Below are 5757 nucleotides of genomic sequence, written 5' to 3' on the forward strand. Positions count from 1 at the left end.
CAGGCCTCGGCCAGATTGCTAGTGGCGCGGGGCGAGGACTTGATCTAGGCTGGGAAATTTAAGTCCGAGGCTGGGCCCTCTGGGTGGGTAACGTAGCCAGGGCGCGGGGCGGGGTTATCTGGGTGTCAATCACCGACGGGGGCAGGATATGCAAATTTACCCGCTTTGCACTCCTCTCTGGGCCCCGCCCACGAGCGCTGCGCCGAGCTAAGTACTTCCTAGAGCTCCAGGTGTCGGTCTGTGACCTCGGCTCCGCCCCTCCCCCCCAAACTGGTCCCTTCCGGATTCTGCCCAGACATTCAGAGCTTGCCTCCCGCTCCCGCCCCAGCGCGCCCTGCGGTTGTAGGGGCGGGGTTTAGGCGCGGTGCGGGGTTTAGGCGCCGAGCAGGAAGGCAGAGGTCGAGCTGGGGGTTCCTGGGGCTGGGCGTCGGCTCCGAATCAGGTAAATGGCAGAGAAAAGCTGAAGGGAAATGGGGGTTGCCAGAGTTTGAGGCTCACGCTACCCGCCTTTGGCGTGGGGGCTACTGAAACGCTCCCCCCATGTATGTTTAGGCGAGCCCAGAACCCCACACCGGTGTCTAGGGGAACCCAGAACCTCCACATCAGTGTGTAGTGGAGCTCAGATCCACACACCTGTGTTCAGGGGAGCCCAGACCTTACCCACCTGTGTCCGGGGAGCTAAGGTCTCCCCAAATTTGTGTCCAGGAGAGCTGAGCCTAGGGGCTGAGGCCCTCCACCTGCATGTCCAGGCCCGAGCCCTCTCCAAGGCCAGCTCCCTGCCTGCCCCTTTCTTGCAGCCCCACTCAGCAGAAATTCCCCTGGGTCCCTACCGCGCCGCCCCTCCCTGCCCTTTTAGTTCTCGCTGCCTTCCAGCCTCCTGGCCCAATCGGCTTCAGATCAGCGCCGCCTCCCCAGCACATTGTTGACTCTCACTTAAGAAGTTATCTCAGCGTTCAGTCTCGCCACCCTCCCTCCTGTACCTAGGTAGCTCCCCGGGGGCCCCCTGGGGTCCTGCCTTCTCCGCCCACCCCCACTGGCACCAATTAATTTCCCCCTCAACCTGTCCACTCACATCTGGTTGCCAGCTGCTCACCCTCACCCTGCTTGCCCCCCAGGGTCTCCCAGGGAATTGCTCACAGCTCTCTGCCTCCTTTTGCCCCCCAAATCCAGGCCGCCCCGCCAAAGCATAGCACCCACTCCCCACCCCCCCGCAATCCGAGTCTGCTAATCAGAAAAAGCCGGCGGTTAGTGCCTGCAAGAGAGATCTGAAATCAGACGGAGGAGGGGTGCGGTGTGAAACTTTCTAACCCAGAGATGCTGGGGGTGGGAGGGGTGGGAGGGGTGGGGGGGCAAATGGGTGGAGGGAGGCAGGAGCTTAAGTTGTACTTAAAGAATTGAGATCAAAGCCTTCCGGCTTCCAGATGGGGACTGTGGGGGAGGGCTGCACCCCCCCTCCCCAGGGGCGGGTGAGGCCGAGCTCCCCTTCCTCGGAAACCCCCCGAGACTCTGCGGTGACAGCTGTGCCCCAGCCCGCGCCCGGCGGGTTTCCTTTTCCTGTGCTGGCTCTCCCGACTGGCTGGCCTGCAGTATGGAGACACCGGCCCGGCCCTTTTGAAGGAGCTCCCTGGAGGGTCTTCCTGGACGAGGGGGAGGGGCCAGCTGGAGAACAATGGGCCTCTGTGGCTGCAGGACGCCAGGCACTTCCTGTTAACTCTTCCCTCGGGGCCCAGCTGCAGGGGGGAGCAAGGCGAGGGGATTGACAAAACCAGCAAATGCACAGCTTTTCCTCTTGTTCCACGACTTGTTTGTGAAAGTACCTGGAAATGGTGAGATGAATGCAGACCTTGCTCTCCTCAATGGAGTCACAGGGCCTGTTTCTTTTCCCCTCTGTTGCTGAGGGTTGTACCATCAGGGGACGGGGCATGGCTAGAAATCCCGGGATCTCTGGGGCTGGGCTGGGCCGGGCAGGGGACTCAGGTGTCCCAGGTGAGTCCAAAGTACAGCTATGTTTGCCAACCACGGTTGTTCTAACTGCCCTGCCAGGTGAGCTGGAGGTTGCGCCCCCCTGAGCTATTCCCTTGGTAGTCTGGGCCTCAGTTTCTCTCAGTTTGGGAAGTTCTCCCAAGGGATTGACCAGAGCACAGGGTGGTCCTAAGGGGCTAGAGTGAGCTGAGCGGGGAATCTTGGAAACGCTCTGCTCTTCCTTGGAGCCCTGGGAAGACGTGTTGGGGAATTAGCCGCTGTGTTAATTGAGGCTTCATGCAAAGTCCTCTGTGTTTACAGAGCTAACCTGAGAAGCACCCTCAGAAGATTCTGTGAGACTCTGAAGGGCCCCTGAAGATTCAGCATTCAACCCCAGGGGCTGCCGGTTAGAGACCAGATAACATGCCCTGTTCTAAGAAGAGACAGTGTGTATTTATACTGACTGCCAGCCAGGTGCTTTGCTGGGCTCATTCTACATATTCACTTAGTTAACCCCTGCCCCGAGCCTGGGTCAGAATTAAAGTAGGCACTTTCACTTAGCCCCATTTTATGGATGAGGGAGTTGAGGCACAGAGAAAACATGTGTCTACTAAAACATAGTCCATTGTTTTTCTTTCTCTCCTGGGATTTGGGGGCAGGGGATGGGGTGGATGGGTGGCGATCTTTCTCCAGACCGGTGGACTTTTGCTTACGTATACCCAGCAACTTTTCATAGGTAAGGAAACAGAGCTCAGGGTGGTGAGATCCATGGTCCAGGTCCTCTGGCCACCACCGGGCGGCCTTTTCTCTCCTGGCATCCTGGGCTAGCCACCCACTGGCTTCGCCCACCAGCTTCCTCCTTCAGCTTTTTCAGACCCACTTGCTGGGTGATTCTGTACTGTCTTTTCTCCTGCTTCCTCTGGTGAAAACATCCCCAGAGGCCAACTTGTGCATGCTCAGCCCAGGGGCTTGATGAGGACAAAGTTGGGTTTGGGTTTTAGTTTTTGTTGTTTTTTGTTTTGGGTGATCATTATTAACCGAGCAAATCCAAACTGCCCACGCTGCTAGACTAGAAACGCTGCTGCCAGGCCCCCTTGCAGGTGTCTGGAACAAGAAATGGCTCACTGCTTCACCCTTTAGACCCGGGGGCGGGGGCGAGGACAGGCCGGGAGGGCCATCAGTGGCCACCTGCCGTGTTAGGGGTGTGTTAGAGGCCGCAGGAGCCTGGGCCTCAGCCCATGGGCCCCAGGCCAGCCCACTGCCAACCAGCCTCCACCTGAGTACCGCCCCGCTCCACCGCCACTCCGCTCCCCTGCTGTGGCCCGCCCTTCCGGAATGAACCTTGTCCTGGCTTGGAGCCACCAGGAAGGCCAGAGCAAGCCTGCAATTACTGCCAGGGCCCTGCCGGCTGTGGCTTGGAGGCTCAGCATGGGGTGGGGGTGGAGCTCTTCCCCGTCGGGCTGTGTGCCTGGAGTGGTGGCTCAAGTCTGCAGCTTCTACCTGCAGGTGGTCTCCTGCTGCCTTCTGGCTCCCCAGGGATATTGCCTTGTAAACAGATACTTGGATTTTCAAAGTACTCTCCCGTTGTTTGGGACAAGGCATTATTACCTTCCGAGAGGGGGGGGCATGAAACCAGTTCTTTTTTTTTTTTTTTTTTTCCCCATGCCCTGGGGCTTGCTGGATCCTAGTTCCCCAACCAGGGATCGAACCCGTGCCCCCTGCAGTGGAAGCACGGAGTCCTAACCACTGGACCGCCAGGGAATTCCCTCTGAGGGAGAAACTGAGGCTGTGAGAAGGGGGTACCCCAGGATCTCCAAAACCTTCCTTTTAGCAAGGGGGGCTTCCCCTCTCGTTGCTTTGCATCTCTGGATCCTGCTGCGGAGATGAGGCTACCGAGGAGGGAACGTGCAGGAGAGGGCCTCTGGGGACTCTGCAGTCAGCGGGCACTAATGTGTCTGTCTCTGCAGCCTGGGCGTCCTTCTGTCTCCCCTGACCTCCCTCCCTTCTCCCCAGGCTTGTCCCTCTTTCTCACGACTTTCTGGACATCTGTGGGCGGCGCATACTTGTTGCCCAATCTCCCAGTGGTTCCACTGTGACTAAAGCCAGCTCTGTCCCTGGAGGCTGGAGCCAGGGTGCCCCCCCAGGGCCACATGTCCCAAGCTTGGACCTGGGCTTCTGGTCAGACTGGGCGAGTGGGCAGGCAGGCTGGGTCTTCTCAACACCCTGAGCTGATTCTAGGCCCAGCAGGTTACACAAACACACACAGACACACACACACACACAGACACACACACACACACACACACACACACACACACACACACACACACACACACACACACACACACACGGCTCTGGGAAATTCTCTGCCCACCCTCTGAATGGCCCAGGTTCCCTCTGATTGTCCTGGATTACCCTAGTGTACCTGTCCCTGCTCTTGGTCAATTTCCCTCCTTGAAGCTACCCTGTATGTTCTAGAAAGCTGGGGAAAGATCCTCAGAGCCATCCTCCTGCCAGCCACCCACCAGATGGGCCAGGTCTCGGGCATGCTCCCTGCTCTGTGCTCAAGGCCAGCATGATTCTTCCCCCAAACCTTCTCCAATTCATATTGCACCAGAGCCCATCCTGTCCCGTTGCCATGGCATCTGTGGTACCCAGAAGCCAGATGGTCTTATGTTCCCTAATGCCCCTTCCAGGCTCAGGCACTTCTGAGCTATGCGAGAGTATACTCTGTACCCCTAAATCCCCCCCATCACACTGAGGCTGTGTGCCCCAGTAGCTCATCTGTCTCCCCCCATGACTCTGAGACAGGCAGTGATAACACTTGTCTGAATTTCAGATTTGAACTCGGGTCTGTGGGAGCCTTGGAGCCTAAGGTCTTAAGAATGACAATCATCATAACAGCTGTTGCTTCCTGGTGAGGCACTTTACCTATGGAGTGCTCACCGCAAAGATTTATTACCTTATCCTCATTTCACATTGTTGAAACTGAGGCGCAGGGAGGCTGGATAGCTTGCCTGCTCTATATAGTCTTTACAGCGAAAAAGTGCCAGTTTCTTGACTCTTGACATTTGGGGCTGGATCGTTCTCTGTTGGGGGTGGGGGCTCTGCCTTGTGCATCTCAGGATGTTGAGCTGCAGTCCTGGCCTCCATCCACTAGTGTTACCTGAAAACTGGGATTACCTCTAGGAGGGTGTCAAGCCAAAAGACACAATCAAGCCAAAGATTGGGAGAAGGAAGGATTTATTATTTGCAGCAGGTAAGGAGAATACCAGAGATCTTTCCTAAAGCAGTGTCTCTCTGAACAGCAAAACTGGGGAAGTTTCAAGTAAGGGTATGTGTATATTCAGGAAGGGGCTTGAGCAGAGGAGAATTCAGCATAGAATTGGGGCAAAGGTAGATGGAGTCCAAGCTTTACTTGATTGAAGTCGGAAGGGTCAACATCATCATTCTATCTTCCACCTGGGTCGGGGCCTTAGTTTCTGCAGAACTCAAAGACCTGTATCAGGTTGTTATGTATATCCCTTCAGGAGGAGCTAGGTCTCTATTTTATCGCTGAAATATTGTTTCTTGACTACTTTTCCTGTGTTCCTGCATTCCCTCGCTTCCCTTAAGGTCACTGATTACTGAGACCCGTTCAAGGGTGAGCATCGTGGCCAGGCTTAGATCACAAAGTGGCTTAGGCCAGAAATGGCTTCACTTATGTCAAGAAAGCCATGTCTGGTTCTTTTTCTTTGGGGACCCCCTACCCTATCTCCTTACATTAGGTACCAGAGCGCCTCTTCCTACAGTCAT

General features: G+C 56.3%; 1 long non-coding RNA gene across 2 annotated transcripts; it reads left to right on the forward strand.

Annotated features, from left to right (window-relative positions):
- Window positions 1-355: 355 nt before the first annotated feature.
- On the forward strand, window positions 356-2578 carry LOC309624038. 2 transcript variants are annotated; one of them, XR_014241747.1, is made up of 2 exons: window positions 356-1291; window positions 2284-2578. It is a non-coding gene; the product is annotated as an uncharacterized lncRNA (long non-coding RNA). The 2 variants fall into 2 exon arrangements; XR_014241748.1 differs by having other exon boundaries at window positions 369-442.
- Window positions 2579-5757: the final 3179 nt, after the last annotated feature.

Source organism: Balaenoptera borealis (assembly GCF_965194805.1).
Source record: "Balaenoptera borealis genome assembly, chromosome: 2".
In the NCBI taxonomy this organism is placed as follows: Eukaryota; Metazoa; Chordata; class Mammalia; order Artiodactyla; family Balaenopteridae; genus Balaenoptera; species Balaenoptera borealis.